Source organism: Diceros bicornis, chromosome 17 (genome assembly GCF_020826845.1).
Source record: "Diceros bicornis minor isolate mBicDic1 chromosome 17, mDicBic1.mat.cur, whole genome shotgun sequence".
Taxonomy (NCBI): Eukaryota; Metazoa; Chordata; class Mammalia; order Perissodactyla; family Rhinocerotidae; genus Diceros; species Diceros bicornis.
In genome coordinates this window covers 35286115-35302539 of record NC_080756.1, presented here as the reverse complement: position 1 = coordinate 35302539, position 16425 = coordinate 35286115, and positions in this window count along the sequence as shown.

Here is a 16425-nt window from a genome sequence, read left to right as displayed (position 1 = left end):
TAATAGAATCAGTTAAACTGTGAGCTGGATTCCATCTTTCTGTTCTAACATTCCAGTTACAGCACGCCTCACTTTAAGAAAAGTCCCATAGATAAACAAAAAGTGTCATGGCAAATTCTTGCATTCAGTAGACGCTGAGTGCCACTGGTGTGCATTCACTGTGCAGTTGTAGTACAGACGAGCTGAGTGCTTCCACAGAGTTCTTCAGTTTATCAAAGGAGTCACTACAGGGTGTCTTTACAACCATGGCCTCCTGGTATATTTAAAACAAGAGGCTGGTTGTAAATAAAAATTCTATTTGCACAACTTTTAGGAATACTTCTGTTGGGTAAAATGAGGTAAGCCTTTGTTCTGGACATGGAGACAGATCTTTGTATCTTGTCACCAAATAATCTTGTCAGTACTCTACCTACAGCACTATTTAAGGGTTTCTAAGTCATATCCATTTATTCTCAAATACTTAGCCTTTTTTTTTTTAAACTCTGAACTGAAATCTTCTTGGAATGGTACTTTAATAATAGATTTATATTAATTTATATTCACTAGAGTATTGAATTTCCAGTGACCTATAATTTCATTACATATATTTAAAAATCTAATTTATTTTGGATAGTTTAACTTGTTGCTACAGAGGTTAACTTTTTAAAGGCTTAATCTTACATATTAGGGAGGTTCTAGCCAGTTGAATTAGTTCTGGACAAACAGTTGGAGATTGGCTTATAAATAACTACATCATAAAAAATACGATATTACTCCTGCCAACCATTTCTCTTCCTGATTACATTCTTTGGGTCTGTTTTCCTAATGCCAACAATTAGATTCTTGGACCAAGTGAAGGCATACTCTGATCCACAAAGCTCTTTTTATAACCAGTTTTGATGTGTGTGTATATGTGCATATCTCTGTGTGTGTATACACTGCATATTATAGCTTTCTCTAAGATACACAGACTTCTAACAAGGTTTTGTTACTCTGGGCTGCCAGCAGCACTTGGGCGAAGTGGAATGTGCAATAGGAACAGATCTGTGGATTTGGGACATCGTCCTCCCTGCTGCCCATATCAGCTATGTTGACGTTTTGAGGGTGATTTTAATTTAGTTCTGTTCTCTTGTTGGTGCCAATGTTATATTGAAGACTCTACCTACGATGAAGGCAATGTTTCTTTGAAAATCTCCCCTTATCCCCCAGGACTTTACTCTTTGATAGTCTCTCTCTCTTTTCTTACTTTCTCTAAATGCTTTATCCTTCTTTTCTGAGATGCTTCTGTGGGGCGCTGACCTCCCACTAGGGAGAGGGGAGCTACCGGGAGGACCCCCAGTGGTAGCCACCCTGCCAGAAGTAACCTATTTTACTGAGAATTGTCTGAATGGCATAGAGTGAGCCCTGAGTATGGATTGGTAGAGGGAGGATGTTGATTCTTTCTGTCATTCTTTCTGGCTTTCCTTTCAACACCCTTAGTTTCAGGGGCCTCTCCCCTTAGCATCCTTTAAAAGTTTTTCTAATGAATGTATAAGAGTTGATTATTTCAACAGTATTAGTTAAGTCGTAACAATAAAGTACTGAGAAGGTTATGGATACTAGTAAGAAACAAGTAGGTTAAGATTAAGCATGAATACAAAGAGAATTTAACTCTGCCAATTTTTTTTTGTTGAACCAAAATCCTAAGTAATTCCAAATGCCTTAGATATCAATTAAAGTTGTACTGAGATGGACAAAGCTCTTTCTCTACAAAGGGAGTAATCAAGTAAATGCCTGTTCTCTTTCAATAAACAGTTACTTATTGAGCATTGTGGATGCCATGTTTTCAGATGGCCAGGTAAAGTCATGACCCTACCTGTTTGGCCACACAAGTAAATCTAGTGGAAAGGCCTTGACCTTCCTGGTCAACCAACATTTAATGAGCAGTGGCTTAATGCAGAGCATTCGAGAGGCAGCATAGCAACAGAAAGGGAATATGGGTGAGTTGTTGGGCACCTTTCTCCTAGACTAGGGCTGGGGAATATATAACATCTGTGCCACCATTCTTTCAAGGTGGCATTATGAGTGAGTGGCACTCCTTTCCTCTGTGCCAGGAATTAGTCTCAGAATCCATGTCATCAATATTTTCAGGCATCCATTGCAGTCCATCAGAGTGAGATGAAGCCTATTTGTCATCCCTGCCTTAGGCAGAGGAGTGAATGAAGTAGGTGAGTGGATACCACCTGAAATGGCTTTGAAAGCAGTGAGCCGATTCAGCTCAGTTCCCCAGTTCTCAGAAATACTTATTGGGTGTCTATCATGTGCAAGACAATGCTAAGAACTGGGGATACAGACAGAAATAAGCCACCACCCCTGACCATGAAGAGCTTACAGCCTCGTGAAATTGTTCGCTGAAATATTATAACTAGAGTGTCCTTCTCAAAGATGCCCACTTTTGTCAGGCACGCTGGGGCTCGCTGGCCTGGCTGCTTGTTCAGTCCTGGCCCAATCTGTCCCTTGCTTCATGACTTACTAACCACCGTCATGAACCAGCTTTTCTCTAAATTTGAACATCACATCCTACGTTTCTGTTTTTTATGGTATGCTTTTTTCCCTCACTAGTTTTCGTAGTCTTCTCTGTACTTCATTTTTTGAAAAAAAAAATTGTGTGTGACCTGCTTTATTTAAAAATACTTCCTAGGCCCCACAGCCTGTGTAGCTGAGAGCTCAGCAGCTTCATTCCATGAAAAGGAGGCGCAAAGCTGGGGAAATGCGTATTGGGAGAGAGGCGAGCTGTTTGCCTGTGTGTTTATACCTATGCCTTTAACAGACGTTTGTAAAAAGTATTCATCAAGAAATGGTCATTAGGATACTAGTGCTGACTAAAAGTCAGTTGATTTTGCCTTTGTGATTTTGCCTGTCAAAGGGTAGTTTTCCATCTGTATGTTTCATTCACATAAGAGTGTTTTGTTTTTCATTTTCTTGTGTTAACTTAGGAACACGATATAAAATACACACCAAGTGACACATGCTGACTTCTGCACTTGACATAACCATTTTTATCCATTCCTACAGGAGACAGATTAAATGTAAAAGACGGCCAATTTTGAGGAGAAAAGGGTGCTGAAATGATTTTGGTAGGGTTGGCTGGTGCTTTCTGAAATGGATGTTATAGTTTATTACTAGTAAAGAAAAAGAAACGGTAATTTGCATTATTATGTCGTTTTTCCAAAAAAAAAGTCTCAATAGGGGCTCTTCAGATGTCACTACGATGTTTTCATATCTAGTGGTCATTTTAGGAAAAATGATAATCTGTAGAATGGTTATGTTTTGTTATGACTGATACTTTGTTGAAAAGGTTGTATTGAGTCTTCAATTTCAAGTGTGGCTTAAAATGTAAACATTATCGTCTGATTCGTTTAAATACAACGATGCCTCTGAAGCAGTCACTCAAACAGCATTCATTTTGTGTTTATAACTAGAACTATAGAAGAGCATCTCTTCAAATAAAATAGTTCTAAATCAGCTTCTGTTGTCCGTTAGGTCTGTGTACCAGCTGTCTGCTCGGGGCTGTGTCAGAGCTGGGGCGCAACAGGTGAAGCAGGAGACGAGCCCCTGCTGGTGGAGGGCTCCTGATGCACAGGGAGGGCCAGACTCACCCTGTGAACCAGGTAGAGAGGTGGTGATCCTGTTGGAAGCAAGAGCCAAGTTGCGCAGCACAGGTAACGAGAGCTGTTAGAGTTTGGAGAAGAGGGATCCGGGAGGAGGCTCTCGGAATCCTTATAATTCTGAATAAAAGAATGAAGTCTAAATCCACAGCTTAGCAATCTAAATCCCACCACGATCTTTTCCTCCTTGTGTTTTCTAATTTCCCACTGTTTTCTTTTAAGCACCCCTCACTTCAGGCAAACAGAAACAACTCCTTGCCCTTCTATTGCATTAGTTATGACTCTGACTGGCCGTGAGGCTGGGAGGGCAGTGTCGCAAAACGGGGTTATTAGATGGTGTCTATGATGTCCATTCGCTTCCATCCTTTGCTCCACGTGAGGGAACATGCACGCACACACATGCACATGCCCTTATACATACAATTTTAAGAATGATCCAACTTAGAATACTACTACTACTACATAAAAACCCCAAGGCATACCCACCTTTTCCCCAAGGGAAACAATCAAAAATCAGATCCAGCTACTGCATCCCAAGGTGACATCACAGCTCATGGAGTCCCAAATCCAGGGTTGTCAGGGGACATCCATCCCTCCTAAGTCCATGGGTGACCACTCAGTTCTGAAAATCTGTAAAATATTGAATAATTTAACTGCACACCCAGGACACAACAAAACCACCACACCCAACACTAATTGAGCACTTATTCTGTGCCAGGAACTCGAAGCATTTTTTATTTAACTTATTTAATCCTCACAACAATCCCATATAGTTAATATGAGTATTATCCCACTTTACAGTTGAGGAAACTGAGGCACTGCAGGTCACAAGTTGCTGTTTGGGAAAAGGGAGAAAAGAAACCTGCACACAGGAGTCACTGGTCCAAATTGTGTACTTTTTCCTGTAGTTAGGGGCTAGCAAGGGCTCCCTGCCCTGGTGGTAGAGTGGGTTTCTGGTCAGCCAATCTAGGAGCCCTTGGTTCTGCTTTGCAGCAGGATGTTGCATGGCTGTGCCTGAGTGGATGTGCCCATGTGGCAGCCCTCTTCCTGTTGGCATGGTTATGGGAGGTGTGTGAGGAATCTTGAGAATTTCTGTAGAGGCTGAGGAATCCTAAGTCCCTGTTTGCAGGCCATAAACATTTCCTTGGCGATAAAACTCCCTAAAAAAACTGTTAGATGCTGGTATATCTGATGTCTGGCAACTCTGTGGGCCAAAGGCCCAGATCTAATGCAGCTCAGTTCCTTGAACTTGGAGCCCGTCTGCTATTTCTGTCTCTTGGCCACCGACATCCTGCCTATACCCTTTACCCTCAGCTTAATGGTTCCAATCCTTCCTCAGCTTTGGGACAACCTGAAACAATAGGGGTCAGCCCTGGCCAGACTACATCCTGGAGAATGCTGCTTTAGTAGAAATGATTGCAGGAGGAGTTTGGGAGGAGTTTGGGGATGAAATTCCCACCCCATTTCTTTGCCTCCTCCAAGGGCCCAGTCCTACTATATTTTCCTGACTGTGCATACACCTTTGATTGAAGTAAAGATTGGCTCTTGCAATTCTGCAAGGCACATATTATCTGCCCCTCTGCAGTAGCCTCGCTGCAGGCAGAAGGGTTAGAAGCTTGGGCTCCAGAGCAAGACTGCTCAAGTTTATTTCCCAGTTCTGCCCCTTTCTAGCTGTATAACATCTCCCTGGGCCTCAGTTTCTTTATCCATAAAGTAGGGACAAAAACAGTATCCACTCTTTGGGATTATTGTGAACATTGAATGAAGAAATCCACATAAAGCATGCAGAACGACATCTGGCATGCAGTCAGCACGCAATGAATGTGAGCTCTTCAAAGCTATTGGCTGTTTCCTTTATACCTTGCAATTGGTTGGTTTGGCTGGCAGCTTATGCCTTTTTAAAAATATCCTACTGAATCCATTAAGACGTAGCTAACAAATTCCAAGATCCTGATGTGTGTCTACCACCTCTCCCAGAGCTGGCTTGAAGGGTCTGAATCCCAAGATACAGCAATATAATCAGTTGCCTTGCTTCCCACATGAAGATAGGGATGGGGGAATCCTACCTATCTCGTCCGTCACCTTGTTTTAGCTGGTTCCCTATTTCAGCTTTAGATATTTGCAACAACCCATCCCAAGTACCAAACTATGAAGACTTCGATTGGACCAGCTTAGGTCACGTGTCCATGCGGTAACCACTGCGGCCAGGGGCATGCAGGAGAAGCTCCAGCTCAACCCCATGGAATGGATTCATCTGAGATAATAAGCGTTCTGCTTACCAGAAGAAAGGGGTGTCAACTGTTGACTCTCCAAAAGATCATCTGAACAACCTATTGACTGAGCAGAGCGAAGGTTGTTACGTTTACTGCAGTAAGGGAGGACATCCCTTGAGAGAGTCTTAGTCACGTTTCAGAAGGGGGAAGTCAGGTTTTCAGGTCAGGGCTGCATGATTTCAAAGCAGTCTTGAGATGAGGCAGAGTTCATGATATAAGAGCTTTGGGCACAGTGCTTTGTGGGCACTAGTCTTGATGAATAAGCTGTTAGTCTTGGTAAGTAAGCTAATTAGTTGGTCCGTAGTGTTATGGAAGGTAAGTCCTACGAAAATACTTCTTCCTGGGTACAGCTCCGGCTGTATCTCGCAAGCACACATATTTGTCTTATATAATAGTTCTTATGTGCATTTCTTATTCCTGTTCTAGATTGCTGTTTCCTTGATGATAAAGTGTTTTATTTGTCTTTTTATCACCCTAAGTCAGGGCATACAGCAAAGCTTTGTACACAGCAGATTCTTATCATATTTGTTGAATTTGGAAGGTTTTGAAGCCTCCTTGGGTTTTCTAAAAAGAAATGCAGGTTTTTGCTTTATCCAGCCATAAAATTTCCATATAGGAAATAATATAGTGTTTTCTGGATGAACAACTTTTATTAGGAAAACCTTGCAGTGTACTTTTCCCTTCTACCAACGTATATAACCCATTAAGCAGGTGGGAGATGTTTCAGCTTCTGGCTGGGGCTGGAAAGAAAATTGGCCCACAAACAGTGGTGATGCCAGTGCCTAGAGCTCAGGAGCACTACAGGTAAATGGGAGTTGAACTCTATCACTTCAGTATTTTCTTGTCAATGGAATCAACATTAAGGCTTGAGGGATATTATTATTGTCACTTATAGAACCATTGTTTTTGTAAAATCTGAATTGAGTGCCACAAATATAGTTACCAGAATTTGAGCACTAGAGGGAAAGGGAAATAAAAAAGTTAGGGGGGGGCCCGGCCCGGTGGCGCAAGCGGTTGGATGCGCGCGTGCTCTGCTGCGGCGGTCTGGGATTCGCTGGTTGGGAGCCCGGGCACGCACCGAGGCACCGCTTGTCGAGCCATGCTGTGGCCGCGTCCCATATAAAGTGGAGGAAGATGGGCACGGATGTTAGCCCAGGGCCGGTCTTCCTCAGCAAAAAAAAAGAGGAGGATTGGCAGATGTTAGCACAGGGCTGATCTCCTCACAAAAAAAAGAAAAAAGGGGGATGTTGCTGCCAGAAAGTGTGTTGGGTCAGTGACAGAGGGCCAGTTTCCAGTCTGTGGTCTGATCCCCTGTGGGCCTTGTAAAGGATTTCCTGAAGGGAAAGGAAATCCACAGAGCAGAGATAGCATCGCTCATGTCACTTCCAGCCCTGGTGGATTTTGAGGTGGTGCTGGGTAGAAGGAAAGAAATCAGAGGCAAGAGATCTAGAAAGAGGCCCTGTAATACAAGTGGTTTGTGGCTGGAGGTGATTTTTCTCATAAAATCTGGTGTGTGTGCATGTGTTTGCCTACTGGTCTTATTTTACCAAAGTTTCTGTAATTGAAGCAATGTCTTTTTGAAAGTCCAAGGGTTACCGTATTAGTTTCCTAGGGCTGTCGTAATAAATTATCGCTAAGTGGGTGGCTTAAAACAACAGACACTTACTGTCTTGCAGTTCTGGAGGCTAGAAGTCTGAAATCAAGGTGTCAGCAGGGCTATACTGTCTCTGAAACCTGAAGGAGAGTCCTTCCTTGCCTCTTCCTAGCTTGCGGAGGTTTTGCTGGCAATGGAGTATTCCTTGGCTTATAGCTGCATCATCCCAATCTCTACCTTTAACACATAGTATTCTCGTCGTGTGTCTCTGTCTTCACACGGCCCTCTTCTTAGAAGGACATCAGTCATATTAGATAGGCCCCTCCCGCCCCCGCTTGAGTATGACCTGATCTTAACTTACCTACTTACCTCTGCTAGAAACCTACTTCCAAGTAAGGTCACATTCTGAGGTACATGGGGTTAGGACTTAAACATGTCTTTTTCCGGGGGGGACACAATTCAACCCATAACAGTACTAAATCTTATTTCAAAAACCTTTTTAAATTTACTTTTAAATTCTTCTTTAAATTTTCATAATGCCATTCATTGAGAAGAGGCACTTTGCAGGAAATGAGTTCTGCTTTCAGTTGCATATTTCTCCCAGCTCCCCACCTCTGCAGAATGCAGCGTCTTTTAATAATTACGAGTCTAAAAGAACAGGAGAGATTAACGCTACACTGTTAGTCACATTTTCATTTCTATTTTTAGTTGAAAACGAGGTATCTTTCTTAGCTGAGTACCTGCGTTAGCAGGTTCATAAGTCAATAAATGGTGTCTATGAATTTACTGCCTTCAGTGTAGAGTGTTCTGCGTAGGTTAATGTCGGCCACCCTCAAGTCTTTTTTAAGCACCAGACACTGACTGATATTTAAAAGGATATTTAAATATTTAAAAGGAAATCAAGGAAGCAGGAGCTGTGGCAGCTCTGGCAATTGAGCACTCAAGAACAATCTCTTCAGGGCTCCGCCGATGAGATAAGTGAACTCGAACCGACTGTAGTCTTATGTCATCAACTCAAAATGGAAATTCAAGGAGAGAGCTTGTAATTGTCTAGCTGGACTCCCATGTCACCTCTAGGACTGTACCCAATGCGGGTGGGAAGGTGATTCTCCGGAGCAAAGCCAAAATTAAGCAGTGGAGTCAAGGCAGTGCTGAGCCCATCCTAGGAACCATCTGACATGTTTCTGAGTACCAGAGTCATCACAAACCTTCTGTTCTGTGGAGGCGCTTGTGGGAAAAAGGAAGTCACCAGAGACCTGCTCCATTGCTATTTTAAGAAAATAGCAAAAACAGATCCCATGCCAGGGCTTTAGCATGTTAGATATCATACAAAGGCTGCTGATTTATTCAGTTCTCTTATCTGAGTAGTCATTGAGGGAAGACAGAACAGATGGGGGAGTACTCATTGACACTGTTTCTTATTATCGTCACTGAATATTCTATAGCCCAAACTCGGACAACTCCATAATCCTTCTGCGATATTAACTTGGAACACACTTTCTCTAACTCCAAGTGCCTAACTGTGAGAGAGCATTCTGACCTTTTTTCCATCCGGTCGGTGCCCACAGCAATGCCATCTACTTCTCCTACCTTAATCCGGGCCACAATAAGTCCTTGGCGCTTTTGCCTTCATGACCCCTTTTTTCTATAAAAAATATTAAAAATTACATTTTACAATTATATTGGTATAAAGACAAATATAATCCAGGAGGGATTCATAATTATATATTCATGTTTTTCTCCTGATTTGAAAAGAACTGAACTATTTTTCTGGACCTCTAAAAGCACGGTGGCACTGTGCCTACTGTGCCTTGTAGATAAGTCAGCCCTGTGCTTGATCAGTCCAAGACATACCCACCTTGTTGCTATTCCTCAGCACCGCTCTAGGAGGGATCCAGAATGCCATACCCAGAGGTCCCTTTCTGAGAAGTCTGGGGTCAGACAGCCTGGATGCAATCACCAGTTTCACTCTCACTAGCTGGTGACCTGGATTTGACCCCACAGTCCTCAGTTCCCTCATTTGTGGAGTGCTGGTAATAATACTGGGCCCCTCATTGGCTTCTTATGAAGATTACCTGAGAAAATGTCTGTAAACACTTCCCACAGCATCTCACATATGGTAGATTCTCCATACACAATGGCTACACTTATTTCTTGTGGCCACTATTCCTAGGTTATGAATGTAATAACCTTGCAGAGGGTGCCCCTGGAGGAAATCCAATTGATTATTTAATGACTCGACCCCTTCCATGACCCGACGCATTTGCAGAGGGGGATTTGATGAGGGAGTCCAGGTGGATCACATGTAGTCAATGCCCTTGCTCAAAAACAGCTCATACCCACAGAAGTAGAGGAAGACTTCCACATCTACGTTTTATTTAAAAGGGATGCTGGAACGAAGCGAGCTGAAGCAGTAAAGAAGACTGTCCTGTGTTTTCTCGGATTGTTGGCGCCATTGTTGGGTTCCGGGGTCAGGTAGGGACACCAAGCTGTCTTGTAACAGAGTAGCCAATGTTCCTGGTACAAATTCCTGTTATGGAGAGGGGGTGCCATTTTCCGGCTAGCTACGGCCTCCGGGTTGGTGGGTAAATGGCCAACTGCTTTGCTGAGGCAGATTCATGCAGAGTGAGTCTGTGCCACTAAAACCTAAAGAAAAAGGCATGGTCTGTGTGTTTTCCCAGCTCTGTTTTCAGAGACGTGAATAGACGTTCTCTAGTAGCGCTGATGTTTATTTGTTCTGACGTCTTTTCTGCTCTGTTGTGGGTCTCAAACTTCACCAATCTTCAGAGGCAGCTTCGTTACATGGCATTTTAATGTCACATACTCCTGGATGTGTTGCATTGCTTCAGAATATTTCCCATCATGGTGCCTGCCCAGAGGGCTCTGTGAAGTGTGGTGATCATTGTTTCTCTGGCACAGTCTTCTGTTTCCTTCTGAGCTTTGTAGAGTTATTCAAGCTCCGCTGTATGAGGAGCCAGGTAAATCGTACTGAGAGGAGGCTGGAATGAAACGGCAGCTGCTCTGAATGCTGGGTAAAGTAAAACCTGGTGCCATCTGGGTATCACCCACTATCTGGCTTAGATCCAGACACATCCAACACATAGAAAAGTCCAAGTGAAGAAAATTTCAATGTTGAGAGAGAAAATGGGAGAATATTACCACAGGATTAGGTTTGTCTGCATGTGACAGAAACCCTAAAATAACGGTATCTTAAATACAACAGAAGTTAACTTTTCTCTTATGAAACAGAAGCCTGGAGGCAGGCAGCCCAGAGCTGGTGTAGCCAGTGGTATGCTGGGCTGGCCTGTTCCAGCTTGTGAGAACCAATTGTTAGCATCTCTTCCCAACTCTATGTTCAGTGAGGTCACATTGGTAACTTGAAGCTGGCCTGGTAGAATATTTACATCACAGAAATTGGCAGTGCTACAAATTAGGGTTTCGCCCTCCAGAGAGCCTGTTGTTTAACATCTAACAGCACACCACTGGGTATAGGTCTCTACAGAGTTATGGACCCAGGCTCTTTCTAGTCTGCTTCTCCACCATCCTTGTATGTGGCTCCCATTCTTAGGGTCATTCATGGCTACAATTGCTGCAAAGCTTCCAGCCATTAAATTACACATTCCAGGTGGCAAGAAGGAATCAAAAAACAAGGCGACAAATATTGGGCACTGGCAGTATTTCAAGGAAGTTACTGGGGAGCAGCTATACAATGTTTCTTTGGCTAGTACTTAGATACATGGCTGTACCTAGCTGTAAGGGAGCCTGGGAGATGTAGCCTTTATTTGGGGATCCATCTGTCAAGCTAAAAGTTAGGGGTCTGTTGTAGACAGAGCTCTGAGACAACCCCACTGCTCTTCACCCTTGTATAATCTCCTCCCCTTGAATGTATGTGCAACTTGCAAATCCCCTGTGATTATGTTATGTCCCAAATTAAGTGACTTTAAGATAGATTATCTGGGTGGGCCTGACCTAATCTCAAAAGCCCTTCAAATCTGGGTCTAGAGGTCAGAGATGGAGGAAAGTAGAGATTAGAAGCATGAGAAGGATTCAACGTGCCATTGCTGGCTTGAAGGTAAAGGGGGTCCTGTGGCGTGGAACGCAGGCAGCCTCTAGGAGCTGAAAGAGGTCTCCCTGCTGACAGCCAGTAAGGAAATGAGAATCTCAGTCCTATACTCACAAGGAGCTGAATTCTGCCAACAACAAAAATGCTAAGCTTAGAAGTGGATTTTTCTCCAGAGCCTACAGACAAGAACTCAGCCAACATCTCAATTTTAGCCTGAGATACCCTGAGCCAAGAACCCAGCCACACTATTCTGGACATCTGACCTAGAGAACTGTGAGCTAGTTAATGGGTGATGTTTTAAGCTGCTAAGTTTGTGGTAAATTGTTACACAGCAAAGGAAAACAAATACAGGATCTATTACTTAGGAAGAAAGGAAAAATAGATTTTGGAGTATACTTTTTGGAATATATAACTGATTGTGATGCTGAGACTCACCAATGCAGTAAAACCTCAGAATGTGATAAATTTGATGGAAACAGAGGTTGGTGAGACATAACCCCCTTGCAGGCATCTGTGGCCGTACTTAGGTTCTTGTGAACGTTAACGTGGAGAACACTAGTCCCTCTCACAATTGGGGTCCATGGCCAGATGGTCTACCCCGAGACCCTACTTCCTCTCTTACTCTGCAAACCCCCTTGGCCCATCAGCTGAAGGTCTATAGCCAGGTAGCTCTTCAAGCTGTCTTTCTGCTGGTCCATGGTTTTTTTTTTTTTTTTTTTTTTTTGTGAGGAAGATCAGCCCTGAGCTAACATCCATGTTAATCCTCCTCTTTTTGCTGAGGAAGACTGGCTCTGAGCTAACATCTATTGCCAATCCTCCTCATTTTTTCCCCCAAAGCCCCAGTAGTTAGTTGTATGTCGTAGTTGCACATCCTTCTAGTTGCTGTATGTGGGACGTGGCCTCAGCGTGGCCGGAGAAGCGGTGCGTCGATGCGCGCCGGGATCCAAACCTGGGCCGCCAGTAGCCGAGCTCACGCACTTAACCGCTAAGCCACGGGGCCGGCCCTGGTCCATGGTGTTTTATTGTGAAAGGAGGCACGCAAGGAGGAGACATCCTGCCTCATCCTCATCCACTTGTGCAGGAGAGGAGGGGAGGGAGTGTGTCCAGAGAAGGGGGAGGGAACCTTGGCCCTTTTGCTTCCCGACTAAGAGCCCTGTCTTCAGTGTGTTTTGCTCTGTGTCCCTCTTCCTGTTGGAGTGAAGAGAAGCAAGGGTGTGGCCTAAAGAGGACTCTGTATTTCCACTTCTTAAAGCTCAGGATTTGGGATTTCGTTCAGTCACAGGGCCCGCAGTCCTCTTTATGTGATGAAAAACTTCTTTAACCAGAACTTTTACTTTTTCTGCTTTTCCCTCACCCTCTCAATTCTACAATGGCTCTGAGGGCCTCCAGCTCTTTGAAAATTATTGAAGAAAATTGTAGAGGTGATGCTGAGACAATTCAAGGCGGCTTCTTAGCCATAAGGAGCATCAAAAGAATAGCTGTCACACATTGAGCTCTAATTATGTGCCGAGCATGGTGCTAAACACTCTATATGTATTATCTTATCACAGCACATCCTGAAGGTATGTATTATTAAGTAACTTGCCCAGTGTTACCCACTACTAATTGACAGAGTTGGGACTTGAACCATTTTCTGGTTCCAAAGTCCATTGTCTTAACTGCTGTGTGATTCCCAGAGGAACTGCTCAGTCTGAGGCAACCTTCAGGAGTCATGGATGCATTTTCCTGATAAAGGATTGATGCTCAGGCAGCAGAGAGGTAACGAGCAGACAAATAGTAAATTGGAACGATTTTTAAAGCAATTTGATTAATCTGGGATTTCTTGTGTATGGAGTAGCTTTTCCAAAAGAAGCACAAATCTGATACTGAAATCCTTGATGAATAAGAATGATTGTGAAAATCTTTAATATAAATATTCTTGGAGGTGAGGTGAGAAAGGGAGGAGTATACCACGCAATGTGCTATAAAACTTCCCCCGAGTCTTCTTCACCATCGCCCCTGCCAGAGTACCACCCAGCAGGCAGAACTGTGTCCTGTTCTCACCTCTCTGTCCCCTTCTAATCTCCTCTCTGCTTCCCAGTCTCTCTTTCCCTTTCCCATATTCTTACCTTTTCTTTGACAGATAGCTGCATACCTTTACTTACATTAACCAATTAGCCTCTCTCTCAGATGCTTCCAGTATCTCCACACGTTGCCCTCATCAGAGCTAAAGTGGCCCAATGGTTGGGCTCAAGAACTCTCCTTGAAAGGCTGGGAAAGTGAAAAGCTGTGAAAGGTTTATTGCGATATTTGTGCCCATTACACTAGAAATCTATGGCATCTTTTAGTGCACAGTGTGTAGAAATGTGGCCGCCTCAGCACCTGACATTGGGCATAGATCTCAGCATCTTGGGCTCAATCATTGGTGTCATAGTATGTGACATGTGCTCTGCTAGGTTTCAGACATTCAGTGGTGTCCCAAACACACATGGCACCAGCCCTCACCGAGCTACATGCCTAAGGGGGAAGGCATAAAATAAACACAAAAGTTAACCTTTAAATACAAATTGTGATAAATGCTATCAGGTAAAAGAAAACTGTGCTCTGCAAGAGAATAACAGGAGGGAAATCAACCTTTCTAGGAAGGGACATTGAAGCTGAGGGATGAGAAGGACCCAGCCAGGAAAAGAGACTCTGTTACCCAAAAGAGAGAACAGCATGTTGAAGGCCTGGAGGAAGGTAGGACCTTGGTGAATTGGGGGAACAGAAAGGAGGAAAGTGTGGCTCTGGCTTAATAAGCAGGTATAGGGAACAGGGGAAGAACATGCAGGGCTTTTGGTCATATCGAGACAGAGCCAGATTTTTAAAATTGTTTAGATGTGATTTTTATTAAATCTGCATTAGTTTTAGTGTATTAGTTTTCTAGGGCTGCCATAACAAAGTACCACAAACTGTGTGGCTTAAAACAACAGAAATTTATTCTATCACAGTTCTGCAGGCTAGACGTCTAAAATCAAGGTCTCAGCAGGGCCATGCTCTCTCTGAAACTCTGGGTAGAGTTCTTCTTTGTCCTTTCCTAGCCTCTGGTTGTGGCCTGCAATCCTTGGCATTCCTTAGCTTGTAGCTGCATAACTCCAATCTCTGCATTCATCTTCATGTGACATTCTTCTCTCTTATAAGGACAACAGTCATATTGGATTAAGGGCCCATACTACTCCAGTATAACATTATTTTAACTAATTACACATGTGATGACCCCATTTCCAAATAAGATCCTATTCTGAGGTACCGGTGATTAGGTCTTCAATATAACTTTTTTGAGGACACAATTCAACCCATAACAATTGGTGAGGAAATAGTATATTTTACCACATGGTGAAAAAATTGGCTTTTTTCCCTTTGACACTTAATTGTTCTGAAGTTGTCATGTCCTAAATTCTAGCATATTTTGTGCTAACATGAATATGGTAAACTCTTAACGAACAAGTATTTGTTAAGCAACTATACTATCATGGCTGCCATTGGAATACAAAAGAAAGTTTATGTCCTAAGAGGAGCTTGAAATCTAGCTCAGGGACAGAAGTGAATATTAACGCAATTAGAGAAGAGAGACTATCCATATATTTGCATTATATATTGACACAGAAATGAGTGCAGTGAAGCCTAGAACAGTATGTTAATTGTGGGATGCCGACTGCACTTACCAGGATGTTTTGGGTTGTGAGTAAGAGAAAACTCAAAATGAACTGGCCTAAACAATAAAGGGAATTATTGGATAGAAGATAAATGAGAAGCCTATGGGTAGGACAGACCGTAGTTAAGATTTGATCCAGCAGCTTAACAGTATCACCAAGCATCAAGTTTCCGCAGTGTCATTCATGAGGTCATCTACTTTTGTGGTTTCAAGATGGCATATCCAGTGGGAAAAAGATCATCTTTGTCAAAGCATTTCCTGTATAAGTTATGAGATTCACTCTGATTGGACCGGCTTAGGTAACACGGAACTGACATTGTGTTTGGGGGAATAGAGAAGTGTGGAATGGGCTGATTGCTTGGACAAGGTCGCTGCTCTACCTCTGGGGCCAGAGCTCAAATCAGGTTTCCTGGATCCCCACAGGAGGGAAAGAATATATGTATCTGTGTGTGTGTGTGTGTGTGTGTGTGTGTGTGTGTAAGGGAGATTGGGCCGGACGGAGCTGTTGGGAAGAGGAAAATGGGAACTGGCAGGTGGTAACTTCGAATCTCCACTACCCTACACTGTGGCAATAAGTGTGACATAGTTAAGGAAGGGAGATGTTATTAGGAGATGATACAGTTGGTTTTGATTTTCCAAAGGTGGTGGTATGTGCAATTGATTAAAGTGTAGGGAAGTGGAGACAGGAAGATCAATTAGCAGGCAATTGTGGTAAAATACACAAGAGGTTCTGAAGTCCTGAAATGGTGGTAGCAGCGGAAATGGATGCTTTTTGGAGATATTATGAGTGAAGATCTCCAGGATTTGATGAAGGGTGAAAGTAAAGGAAATCAATGATTGTTTCAAGATTTTGATTCTGAAAGATTAAAAGTACTGTAGTGCTACTAACAGAGAAGGAGGGTTTGGGAGGGAAGCTGGTTGTGGGACAGAGAGAGAAGGAATAGTGGCTTTCAGTCATTTTGAGTTTAGAGTAATAGTGGAATATCAAAAGGAACTGGATGAATGTAGCTAGAGAGAAGAGCATCAGGTCAAGGAGTGAACCTCAGGGACACCCACAATTAGAGGAGAAGTTGAAAGAAACAAGGATTGTGCATTGTCAGCAAGGTCAAGAAAGGAATTTCTGAGGGGAGTGGTGTAGAAGAAGAAGGAATTCATGATCTCAGTGGATTTAAGTTGCAGGCCTAGAGATTGGACCT